Here is a 13,006-nt window from a genome sequence, read left to right on the forward strand (position 1 = left end):
AGGACCACGTAGCAGCTTTGCAGATTTCCTCAATGGGCGTGGAACGGAGGAAAGCTACAGATGCTGCCATAGCTCTAATTCTATGTGCCGTGACAGAACCTTCCAGTGTCAGTCCGGACTGAGCATAGCAGAATGAAATGCACGCAGCAAGCCAATTAGATAGCGTACGTTTAGAAACAGGACGTCCTAATTTATTTGGATCAAAGGACAAAAAAAGTTGGGGAGATGATCTGTGGGGCTTAGTACGGTCTAAATAGTAAGCTAAAGCCCGCTTACAGTCCAAAGTATGAAGAGCCTGTTCCCCGGAATGAGAGTGAGGTTTAGGGAAAAAAACAGGTAGTACAATAGATTGGTTGAGATGAAACTCAGAAACAACCTTAGGGAGAAACTTTGGATGTGTACGTAGAACCACCTTGTCGTGATGAAAGACAGTGAAAGGTGGATCAGAAACTAGTGCATGTAGCTCACTGACCCTCCTGGCAGAGGTGAGAGCAATAAGAAAAAGTACCTTCCAAGTGAGAAACTTGAAAGAGGCAGTAGCCAAGGGTTCAAATGGAGGCTTCATCAAGGCGGAGAGAACCACGTTCAGATCCCAGATCACCGGAGGTGCTTTGAGAGGCGGTTTCAGATTGAAAAGACCTCGCATGAATCTGGAGACCAGGGGATGAGCTGAAAGGAGTTTCCCCTGGACTGGCTCATGAAAAGCCGTAATGGCACTGAGATGAACTCTGATGGAAGTAGACTTGAGACCAGAAGTAGACAGAGAAAGCAGATAATCCAATAGAGGTTCCACAGCAAGAGACCTGGGGTCATGATGATGCAGGAGACACCAAGAAGAAAACCTCGTCCACTTTTGATGGTAACATTGTAGAGTGGCTGGTTTCCTGGAGGCGTCTAGGATGGAGCGAACAGGCTGAGATAACAAAGAATCAGTTGAAGTCAGCCCGAGAGATACCAAGCTGTCAGGTGTAGCGATTGCAGGTTGGGATGGAGGAGGGTTTCCTGATCTTGTGTAAGCAGAGATGGAAACAGTGGAAGTAGAAATGGATCCCTGGAACTGAGTTGAAGTAGAAGGGAGAACCAATGCTGTCTGGGCCACCGTGGTGCAATCAGGATCATGGTGGCTCGTTCCCTCTTTAGTTTGAACAAGGTCCGAAGCATGAGAGGCAGAGGAGGGAAAGCATAAAGGAACAGATTGGACCAATCCAGAAGAAACGCATCCGCTGCCAGACGGTGAGGAGAGTAAAGTCTGGAGCAGAATTGGGGCAACTGATGATTGTGAGGAGCTGCAAAAAGGTCCACCTGAGGAGTGCCCCATTGTGCAAAGATGGACTGTAGAGTCGATGGGTCGAGAGTCCATTCGTGGGGTTGGAGAACTCTGCTGAGCTTGTCGGCTAAGTAGTTCTGTTCTCCCTGAATATAAATCGCTTTCAGGAATAAGCGGCGCGAGGATGCCCAAGACCAGATTCTCTGGGCTTCCTGGCATAAGAGGCGAGAGCCCGTTCCCCCTTGCTTGTTGATGTAGTACATAGCCACCTGGTTGTCTGTGCAAATTAGAAGGACTTGAGGAAATAGAAGGTGTTGGAAGGCCTTGAGGGCATAGAACATTGCCCTGAGTTCCAGGAAATTGATGTGATGCTTCTTTTCCTGAGGAGTCCAAAGGCCCTGAGTTTGGAACTCGTTCAGATGAGCTCCCCATGCATAAGGGGAGGCGTCGGTGGTGATGATCAGATGATGAGGAGGCAGATGGAACAGAAGGCCCCTGGAGAGATTTGAGGATATCAACCACCATTGTAGAGACTGACGAAGAGACGATGTCACAGATATGTGTCGTGAGCAAGAGTCTGTCGCTTGAGACCACTGGAGAGCCAGGGTCCATTGAGGAGTGCGCAGGTGAAGCCGTGCCAGGGGTGTGACATGAACTGTGGAGGCCATGTGACCCAAAAGAATCATCATCTGCTGTGCAGAAATGGAGTGCTGGGACAGCACCTGCTGACAGAGCGATTGGAGGTTGTGAAGACGGTTGTCCGGCAAGAAGGCTCTCATCTGGACCGTGTCCAGTACCGCTCCAATGAATTGAAGTCTCCGCGTAGGAAGAAGGTGAGACTTGGGTATATTGATTTCGAACCCCAGTAGTTGTAGAAAAAAGATGGTCTGGTTGGTGGCCAGAAGAACAGTCTGAGATGAAATGGCCTTGATTAACCAATCGTCCAGGTAGGGAAAAACCTGAAGGTGGTGGGAGCGCAGAAATGCTGCCACCACTACCAGACATTTTGTGAACACTCTTGGAGAGGAGGCAAGACCGAAGGGGAGCACTCTGTATTGGTAATGACAGTGATTGATCATGAAGCGAAGGTACTGTCTGGAGGCCGGATGAATTGGAATGTGAGTGTAGGCCTCTTTGAGATCGAGAGAGCATAGCCAGTCGTTGTGATCGAGGAGAGGATAAAGCGTAGCTAGAGATAGCATCTTGAATTTTTCTTTGACCAAACATTTGTTCAGATCTCGCAGATCTAGAATTGGTCTGAGGTCTCCTGTTTTCTTGGGGACTAGAAAATACCGGGAGTAGAATCCTTGCCCCCTTTGGTCCAGAGGAACTTCCTCTATGGCGTTTAGAAGCAGGAGGGACTGAACTTCCTGACAAAGGAGGGCAGATTGAGGAGTGTGCAAAGCAGACTCTTTTGGTAGACTTTGGCCCGGAAGGGTGTGAAAGTTGAGAGAGTAGCCGTGGCGGATGATGTTGAGGACCCACTGGTCCGAAGTGATAACTTCCCACCGGCTGAGAAAGAAAGACAGTCGTCCTCCTATCGGTTGAGGGAGGAGAGGAGATGGTTGAACGCTGGCTATGCCCTCGAGGATCAAGTCAAAAGGGCTGAGTCGATTTTTGTGGAGGAGGCTGCTTAGCTGGTTGTTGCTGCTGAGGTCTAGGTGTTTGCCGCTGCTGTTGACGCTGCCTCCTAGGTTGCTGAGTGGAAGGCTGCAAGGGGCGAGCCACAAAACGCCGCTGATAGGCCGTTTGCTGTCTGAATGGCCGTGAAGGTGGAGGTTTCTTCTTGGTCTTAAGAAGGGTATCCCAGCGGGTTTCATGAGCCGAGAGCTTCTGGGTCGTTGAGTCCATAGAATCTCCGAACAGCTCATCCCCTAAACATGGGGCATTAGCCAACCGGTCTTGATGATTAACATCAAGCTCAGAGACTCTGAGCCAAGCCAAACGGCGCATGGCTACAGAAATGGCTGTTGCTCTAGAGGTAAGCTCAAAAGTGTCATATATAGACCTTACCATGAATTTCCTGAGCTGGAAAAGAGCTGAAGAGCACTGATGGAAAGCCTCACGATTCCCCACAGGAAGGTACTGCTCAAAGGAAGCCATGGTGGTAAGGAGATGCTTTAAATAAAACGAAAAATGAAAAGCATAGTTACCAGAACGATTAGCAAGCATCGCATTCTGGTAAAGTCGCTTACCAAATTTATCCATGGCTTTACCCTCTCTGCCAGGAGGGACAGAGGCATAGACACTAGCTCCTAAGGACTTCTTGAGGGTGGATTCTACAAGAAGAGACTCATGTGAGAGCTGTGGTTTATCAAAACCAGGAATAGGGATGACTTTATAAAGGGAATCCAATTTGCGAGGGGCTCCCGGGATGGTAAGAGGAGTCTCCAGATTCTTGTAAAAGGTCTCCCTCAGGATGTCATGCAAAGGGAGTTTCAAAAATTCCTTTGGAGGCTGGTCAAAATCAAGAGCGTCCAAAAAAGCTTTGGACTTTTTAGACTCAGCCTCCAAAGGAATGGAAAGAGATTCACACATATCTCTTAAAAAAGAAGAGAAAGAGGTGGAATCAGGTTTGGAGGAAATATCCTGCAGAACAGGCTCGTCCTCCTCTGATGAACACTCCCCTTCTGACTGAAGAGGTTCTTCAGAGTCACCCCACAGATCAGGGTCTCGAACATGGGGACCACGGTCCCGAGACTCAGGGGTGGATGGTTCTCGGTGTCGGGACTTCTGTACCGACTTACCCGACCTCACCGACGCGGTACCGGGCGATGTTATCGGTCGCACCGGAGCCGATGTCTGTACCGATTGGTGATGAGACCTAGGCTCCGGTGCGAGGACAGGCATCGATGCCGATGAGGTCAAGCGTACCGGTACCGAAGGAGTGGATGGTGACAATACTGGCTGTTCCACGATCGGTACCGGTTGCTCAGTGGGGACCGATACCGGAGGGCTCGGTGTCAGGAGAGCTGGAAGGAGTTGTTTGAGCTGTTCCTTCAGCTGCACCTGCAAGATGGCCGCAATGCGATCATCAAGGGAGGGCACCGGTACCGCTTTTTTCTTCTGCGGTACCTGCGGTGCCGCTCGACGCCCCGGAGATGAGGAGCCCGATGTCGAGGGACTCACCTCAATAGGGGCGGAGCGCTTCCGCTGGCGCCTCACGGTCGGCAGGATTGGACTCTCTGCAATGGAGACCGGAGGACGTTCCAGCGGGGAAGGCTTCTTAGCCGGCTTACCTGCATGCTGCGACGTCGACGCGGTATCGCGTGGCGTCGATGAGGTGGGTGCCGACGAAACAGGTACCGAGACCGGCGCCGAAGACGCGGGGTCGGACATGTCGGTGCCGAAAAGCAGTCTCTGCTGTATCTCTCGATTTTTGAGAGTCCGCTTTTTCAGAGTGGCACAGCGGGTGCAGGTAGAGGCCTGATGTTCCGGACCCAGACACTGAAGGCACCAGTTGTGCGGGTCTGTAAGGGAAATAGGCCGTGCACACCGCTGGCACTTCTTGAACCCGGGCTGGGGGGGCATGAACGTAAAAACGGCTTCTGCCAAATCGAAGGCCGAGGCCTTGATGATGGCAGTAGGCCCCGCCGGGTCAAATCAAGAAACTTGACATAAAACAAGAGAAATTTTTTTTTTTTTTTTTTTAAAAGAAAGAAAAAACGGAAGGGCAAAAAGAACCCGAAAAAGTTTACGCGAGCGGGAAGGCGAATGAAAAAATATTTCAACAGCCGTTGAAAATGCGACTTCTTAGCTCCGCGGAAACTAAGAAACTGAGGGACCGCGCGTCGGGGTCGGGCGGGAAGGCACTCGCGCATGCGCGGTGCGGTCTCTAGAACTTTCCAAGTTCTTAGAGTGCAATCACTCTAAAAGTGTCCGTACCGGGGCTCCGTCGGTGCCGTCACCCATCAATCAAGAATATGCTGCCTGCTTGTCCTGGGATAAACAATGTTACACACAACTTACAGGCCTCACAGAACCATTAGGAAAGGCAGGTATAGAAATACAATTCTTAATAGCAAGTGAGACAATTAAGGAAAACACCAGAAGGGAGGAATTCAAAAGAGGTCAGGGATCTCAAGTTGGGCTAGAAATCACAAGTGAGGTGTCCAGTCTTGCCCTTGAATCTGTCTATATGTCTTTCTTCCCTTAGATAAATTGGTAGGGAATTCCATAGTTGAGGAGCCATAACTGAAAAAAATATATTGCCTATGTGTATTAATGGATTTAAGTGAAAGAACGGTCAATAAATGATGAACATTTGAACAAAGTGTTCTGGTAGGAGAGTAGGGGCTCAGAACCCTATCAATGAAGGCTGGGGCTTTGTAGAGCAGAGATTTGAGAGTTAACAGATATTTTATAAGTTATTCAATGTGATACCTACTATAAAAGTACATGTTGACTCACAAAGCAAGGATTTTTAGGTGTGATCTAATTTTGCAAAAGACCGTTTTAAGTACAAAAAGATTTACAAAAATTATTCTCTACTGGGGGTATTTCTATAAACATGGGTGCCAACGTTTAGAAGCTATATGAATATAAATGCCAGTATTCTATATTCTGGGTTTTTTTACATTAAGTTAGTCCAATAAAAAGGTATTTTTTTTTCCTTTGTTTTTGTTTTATTTCTACATATTACCTTGACGAGTGGACTAACACGGCCACCACACCGCTCCACCCCTCCCCCGAGCTAGCGGGGATAAAGATTTAATCAGCAGCTGGCCAAATTCTATTTTCTTGCGAGCACCGCTCCACCTCTCCCCCGATCCAGCGGGGCTAAAGATTTAATCAGCAGCGCTAATGGTGCACAGCCGTTCGGCATGCGGCTAAGGCGCACGGCAAAGGCGCGTGCACCTTAATACGCGCCTTTGTGAAGTGTCCTTGGTGAAGTGACTTCACAGATTGAACCTGCCGCACAACAAAACAAAGAGCCTCACGGATTTCATTTTTCCGCGTTCCTCCGCAGGGTAGTCGACCCTCCCACCAGCCCCCCACCGATTCCAGCTGCCCACGTCAAATCCAACAACTTCAGGGCTCCCAAGCCGCCCTTCTTCTCGCTAGGCCAGGCACGTGAGCGTGCTCCGCCCCCAGAAGCGACCTGGGAACCCTAGCCCCGTAGCAGCTAGAACTGACCTCCTGCTACAGCTCTCCTACCTACTACCTCCAATACTGACAGCCAGCTAAGTTTTTCACTAAGGTTTACCCATCAAAATCTCTGCCTAACTCGAATGTCCACGCTAAAATTGCCAGTTCTTTAGATGCAAGTGCAATTGCTAGTGGCATGTGTAACTATTAGAGGCATGTGTAATTGTTAGATGCAAGCGCAATTGTTAGATGCAAGCGCAATTGTTAGATGCATGCGCAATTGTTAGATGCAAGCACAATTGTTAGATGCAAGCGCAATTGTTAGATGCATGCGCAATTGTTAGATGCATGCGCAATTGTTAGATGCATGCGCAATTGTTAGATGCATGCGCAATTGTTAGATGCAAGCGCAATTGTTAGATGCAAGCGCAATTGTTAGATGCAAGCGCAATTGTTAGATGCAAGCGCAATTGTTAGATGCATGCACAATTGTTAGATGCATGCGCAATTGTTAGATGCATGCGCAATTGTTAGATGCATGCGCAATTGTTAGATGCAAGTGTAATTGTTAGATGTATGTGCATGCGTTAGAGGCATGTGTAATTGTTTAGAGGCAAGTGCAATTGTTAGATGCTTGTACTAGGATGTCTTAAGAACTATATCTACCTGGGTCATCTTAAAGAACCATATCAATATCCATCCGCCTAACAACCTTACAAACTATAAATCAATAATTTTAGGGATACTAAATCAGTTTTTGCATCAGGAAAAAACACTACCCCACAATCATGAATCTCCTACTGATCTTATTGATCTATCTAATAAGCGGTAGCATCAAAGACGTTAACTCACTTTACCCACAATTACAATCAATCCACTATCCTGATCTATCAATCATGCACATCATTAACCCACAGGAAGACACAATAAATCACATTACATAGAAACATAGAAACAGATGGCAGATAAGGGCCACGGCCCATCTAGTCTGCCCACCCTAATGACCCTCCCCTACCTTTGCCTTGTGAATAGATCCCATGTGCCGATCCCATTTGGCCTTAAAATCAGGCACGCTGCTGACCTCAATCACCTGCAGTGACTATTCCAGCGATCAACCACCCTTTCAGTGAAAAAGAATTTCCTGGTGTCACCTCGTAGTTTCCCGCCCCTGATTTTCCACGGATGACCCCTTGTTGCCATGGGTCCCTTGAAAAAGAAGATATCTTCCTCCGCTTCGATGTGGCCCGTGAGATACTTGAACGTCTCGATCATGTCCCCCCTCTCTCTGCACTCCTCGAGCGAGTATAGCTGTAGTTTGTCTAATCGTTCTTCGTACGGGAGATTCTTAAGTCCCGAGACCATCCGGGTGGCCATTCTCTGAACCGACTCCAGTCTCAGCACATCCTTGCGATAATGCAGCCTCCAGAATTGCACACAGTATTCCAGGTGGGGTCTCACCATGGATCTATACAAAGGCATAATGACTTCCGGCTTACGGCTGACGAAACCCCTGCGTATGCAACCTATGATCTGTCTTGCCTTGGATGAGGCCTGCTCCACCTGACTGGCAGCCTTCATGTCCTCACTGACGATCACCCCCAAGTCTCGTTCTGCTACCGTTCTTTCTAGAATCTCACCATTAAGGGTATAAGTCTTGCATGGATTATGGTTGCCTAGGTGCATAACCTTGCATTTTTTGGCATTGAAGCTAAGTTGCCAGGTCCTAGACCAGCACTCTAGTAGGAGTAGGTCGTGCATCATGTTGTCGGGCATTGAATCTTCGTCCATTGTGCATTTACCCATTACATTACTTAGTTTGGCGTCATCGGCGAATAATGTTATTTTACCTCGAAGGCCTTCTGCCAAGTTTCTTATAAAGATGTTGAATAGGATCGGGCCCAAGACCGAGCCCTGTGGCACTCCACTGATCATCTCCGTCATTTCGGAGGGGGTCCCATTCACCACTACCCTTTGAAGCCTACCTCCAAGCCAGTTTCCAACCCATTAGTCAATGTGTCACCTAATCCTATAGAACTCATCTTGTTCAGCAACCTGCGGTGTGGCACACTATCGAATGCTTTGCTAAAGTCCAGGTACACGATGTCCAGGGACTCCCCAACATCCAGCTTCCCCGTCACCCAGTCAAAGAAGCTGATCAGGTTGGATTGGCATGATCTCCCCTTAGTAAATCCATGTTGACGGGGGTCCCGTAGATTCTCCTCATTCAGGATCTTATCCAATTGGTGTTTGATTAGAGTTTCCATTAGTTTGCTCACTATCGATGTTAGACTCACTGGTCTGTAGGTTGCAGTCTCCATCTTTGAGCCTTTCTTGTGGAGTGGAATGGCGTTAGCCTTCCTCCAGTCCAAAGGGACGCTGCCTGTACTAAGGGAGAGGTTGAAGAGCGCTGACAGTGGCTCCGCCAAGACATCACTCAACTCCCTAAGCACCCTGGGGAGTAGATTGTCAGGCCCCATTGCCTTGTTAATCTTGAGCTTTGACAGTTCACCGTAAACACTGCTGGGCGTAAACTCGAAGTTACTAAACGGGTCAACTGAGTCAGCCCTTGTCTGTAGCTGAGGGCCAAGCCCCGGCGCTTCACGGGTGAAGACTGAGCAGAAGTATTCATTTAATAGCTGGGCTTTTTCGGAATTCTTTTCCACATAGTCTCCGTCTGGTTTCCTAAGACGTACAATCCCGCCTGAGTTTTTACTTCTGTCACTGATATACCTGAAGAAGGATTTCTCTCTCTTCTGGATATTCCTTGCCAGAGACTCCTCCATGTGGAATTTAGCCTCTCTGACTGCTGTTTTGACGGCTTTTGACCTGGTCAGGTAGTCTGCTCTAGTGTCTTGTTTCCCCGATTGTTTGTAAGAGATGAATGCTTTTTTCTTCTCCTTGATGAAGTCTGAGATCTCCGCAGTGAACCACTGCGGCTTATTGTTCCTTCGCCGTTTACTTACTAATTTAACATAGCGGTTTGTCGCTTCCTGTATGGTGGCTTTCAAAGTCGACCACATTTCTTCCACGCTATCGGTTTCTGCTTGGCTTTGTAGCGCCTGGTGAACAAAGGAACCCATGTCTTGGAAGTTTGTGTCCCTGAATTTGAGGACCTTGGTCATCGTGGTAGATTTAGTGAAACCTTTCCTAAGATTGAACCATACCATGTTGTGGTCACTGGAGGCCAATGTTTCGCCCACCGAGACCTCTGTGACACTTTCTCCATTGGTAAGTAATAGGTCAAGTATTGCCTGATCCCTTGTTGGGTCCAACACCAGTTGGGTCCAACACCAGTTGCCTGAGACCAACTCCCTTAAAAAAAGAATAAGGGAAGTAAAACCTATCAGAACCACCACCTCTACCGAAACTATCACACCCACATCTATTCCCTGTGCATATCTTAATACTAGATCTGTCAGAAATAAGGCCTTTCTAATTAATGATTGGATCATCAGCAAGCAAATAGCCTGCCTTTTTCTAACCGAAACATGGCTATTGTCTAAAGATGATCCAATAATAATTGATCTCCTACCAGATAATTTTAAAATCCTTACGATAAACCGCACAGGTAAAAAAGGAGGAGGATTAGCAATTATTCTTAAAGAAGGATTCGAGTTCGAACTATTGGATTCCAAAGTGACCGACCAACTAGAAATCTTAGCCTGTAAAATCAGTAACAATCAACTAGAAGAATCCCTATCTTGCATACTATTCTATGTCCCACCAAAAAGCTGGCCTAAAGCCAAAGAGGACTTCTGTGAATTTGTCCTACACAATTCAATTGATCCTTCCTACAGCATCATCGCAGGAGACATAAACATACACCTAGATGAAGAGAACAATGCAGTCACGAAAGAGTTTAAAAACTTTCTATCCATACTCAACTATAACCTCCCTGTACCCAACCAAACACACGAAAAAGGCCATCGTTTAGATGTGGTAGCCATGTCCACAAAGGAAATCCTTGACCCTGCCATCTCTCTACCTGAAGGCACCTGGTGTCACAACATCTGGTCTGACCATTTCACTTACTATTTCAAGTTAATCTGGTCTCACCAAAAATCTAAAACATGTCCGATGATAAAAAGAGAACATCACACAAGAGGTTATATTAATCCAGACGAATACTGGTCACAATTGAACGGACACGTATCAGAACTTTAGTAAGTGTCCTTAGGCATATGTTGTTTAAAGATGCAAAGGTAGGCCCTGTTTATCTTTCCCTTCTTTGAAGATGGTATAAGGACATCTATGTTTGTCTTTCTTTCTTTGACATGAATGTTTAAACAGAGTTGTAGTGAAGTGAATTCAATTGTTTTGTTAAGCCGTATTTACAGACAGCTTTAGTTAAGAAGCTCTGCTGGTCAAGGCTTTTTCTTACCTTTTGGACTTCAATCTCTAGATAGGAAAAATGCTGATGTGTTTAAAGTTTCATGTGACCTGTATCCATATATGGTTTGTATTTACGTCACATGCCATCACATGCTGACAAACCTGATTCGTATAAAAGATGTGAAACTCATAGTAAAAGACGGACATGTTTGAAAGATGGTTTCTGGTCTTTGAGATGTGTCCCCAGGTACCTGACTTACATATGACAGAGACAGAGAAAGTATGGGGCAGGAATTGGGACCTGAATCCTTTTCAGTTGGGGGCTTGTCCGCGATGGGCAGATGATATCACCAGTATTTTGTGAGTATTTCTGAATTTTTTCTGTTCTTTAATACTCACTGGGTAGTGGTGACCTGTACCCAACCCTTTATTTTAAGTTCAAGCTTTGGGTTCTATTATGGAGTTTTTTTGGGAAAAATCTCGGGGTACTTTCGGTAAGCGCCCCTCATATATATAAGCAGCTGCCATTCTTTCGGAAAGAATGAAATTATTTATAGAACCCCCCTGCCCACTCTGTCATTTGTAAGGTTAAAAACTTTTATAGAGTATAAGATTTTATTGTCTCTTATTACTGTACCTCGCTTATAAGGTAAGATAAGCGAATATTTTTGCATTGTTATATTGGGTTTTGTAATGAGTCATAAAGGCACTTACTCCTAGACAAATGAGACTTGTACGGCTGTGTGTGTGTATGACATTTTTCCTTTTGCTCCCATCTTTCTGTGTCACCAATGTTTACTACTGAGGTAGGACATGCTGTTATGTGGAATGAATTGAAAGCGCTGTTTGAATCAGTCTAAGATCTTTCCCTTGTAGTTTGTACACAAGCCCTAATTTTGTGCGTTTTTTCTACCGGCTGCTTTCTTTGTGTTCTGTGCTGGATCATAAAAAAAAAAAAAAAAAAAAGAAACAAGAAAAAGAAAAAATTCCGTTTTAAAGGTTTTCTTTCTTGTGCAGAGCAAAGCTAATCTGTTCTTTGCTTTCATTATCAGGGTCTGTGCATGAATGTTTTTGTCCCTTCCCCCAGACTTCTCTGTTTGGGCTTCCACTGACCCCCTATAGTGCTTCTTTGAAGTTACTCATTCTTGGTTTTATTAAGCAGTAAGGTGAGATTCCACTGCTTGTCTCTTGACTTTTCTCCGGCATTATCAAAACCACCATCTCTTCTTATAATACGCCCATCGCTCTTGTTGCCAAAGCTGATGGCATTCCCTGTTTCGTCCTAGATTTTCGGGCTGTTAATGTTTTGGTAATTCTCATTGCACTTATGTTTCTTCCACCATTCCATCGGCAGCCAATGATTTTTTTCTGTCATTTTCCTAAAGAATGCTTTATTTTTAGTCCCTTTGGTGAGGTTGCCTTCACCTTTAAGCAACAGTATACCTAGTGTGGAATGTCCTTCGGGCTATTCTACAAGTCATGCACTGCCCCTCATGGTCCTATTCTCATTTTGTACAACTTTTTGTGTTCCATAATTCAGGAGACCTGTCAGGCTGATAGTTTGTACCTTTTATAATGATTGTCTGTGTGTGGTCACAAGGTGTCACGAAATAAACTGCACTGGTGTACATCTGAAGTGAAATACCTGGGTTTTGTCCTGTCTCATGGTCAGAGGAAAATCTGCACTTTCTGCATTGCTGCTGTTCTGCCCCGCCCAGCTAACAAGAAAGACATGCTTACTTTTCTTGCTATGATTGGTCACTACCGCCAATGGATCTCTGCTTGTTCCTTCTATGACCAGATTTTGAGACAGACCCTGGTTTCTGAAATGACTGCTCTTATCAGATGGACTTATGAAATGTTGGACATTTAAGATGTGCTTTGGTTTCTAGCTCAAGTTTGGGTTTTCCTGCTTATGCCCACATGTTTTATCTCTTTGTTTGGGACTATTGTAACACCATGAAGGGAGAACATGGCGGTAAGTTACGCTCTGTTGCCTTTTTTTATAGTCACTCCTGTTCAAGTTCCCTGGCTGCTTGTGCTATGGTGGTAGAGATGGTTACTTTTCTGATCCTAGGTCACCCCATTACCCTTCAAACTCTTCACGATGTTCAAGCCCTTCTTTTAAATGGGTTTTTGGGTTTCACGGGTGAACAGGATTCTCTTCCTCTCTTTTTTCACAGCTTCCTCTGAATTTGATGCCTGGCGTTTGGCAGGTGCCCAAAGCTGCCCTTTTGGACGGACTTTGGTGCAAAGAGGGGAAACCCTGGATACCAGCTGCTAGCTCTCCCTTATTCATTGCTCAATATCATGGTATTG

The 13,006-nt window shown here is 46.1% G+C and overlaps 1 protein-coding gene across 10 annotated transcripts in view; it reads right to left on the minus strand.

Moving 5' to 3' along the window:
* PDE4DIP (phosphodiesterase 4D interacting protein) overlaps positions 1-13,006 on the minus strand; it is a 533,445-nt gene that overhangs the window by 26,875 nt on the left and 493,564 nt on the right. The window lies entirely within an intron of this gene.

The sequence above is a fragment of the Geotrypetes seraphini genome, chromosome 12 (assembly GCF_902459505.1).
Source record: "Geotrypetes seraphini chromosome 12, aGeoSer1.1, whole genome shotgun sequence".
Lineage (NCBI taxonomy): Eukaryota > Metazoa > Chordata > Amphibia > Gymnophiona > Dermophiidae > Geotrypetes > Geotrypetes seraphini.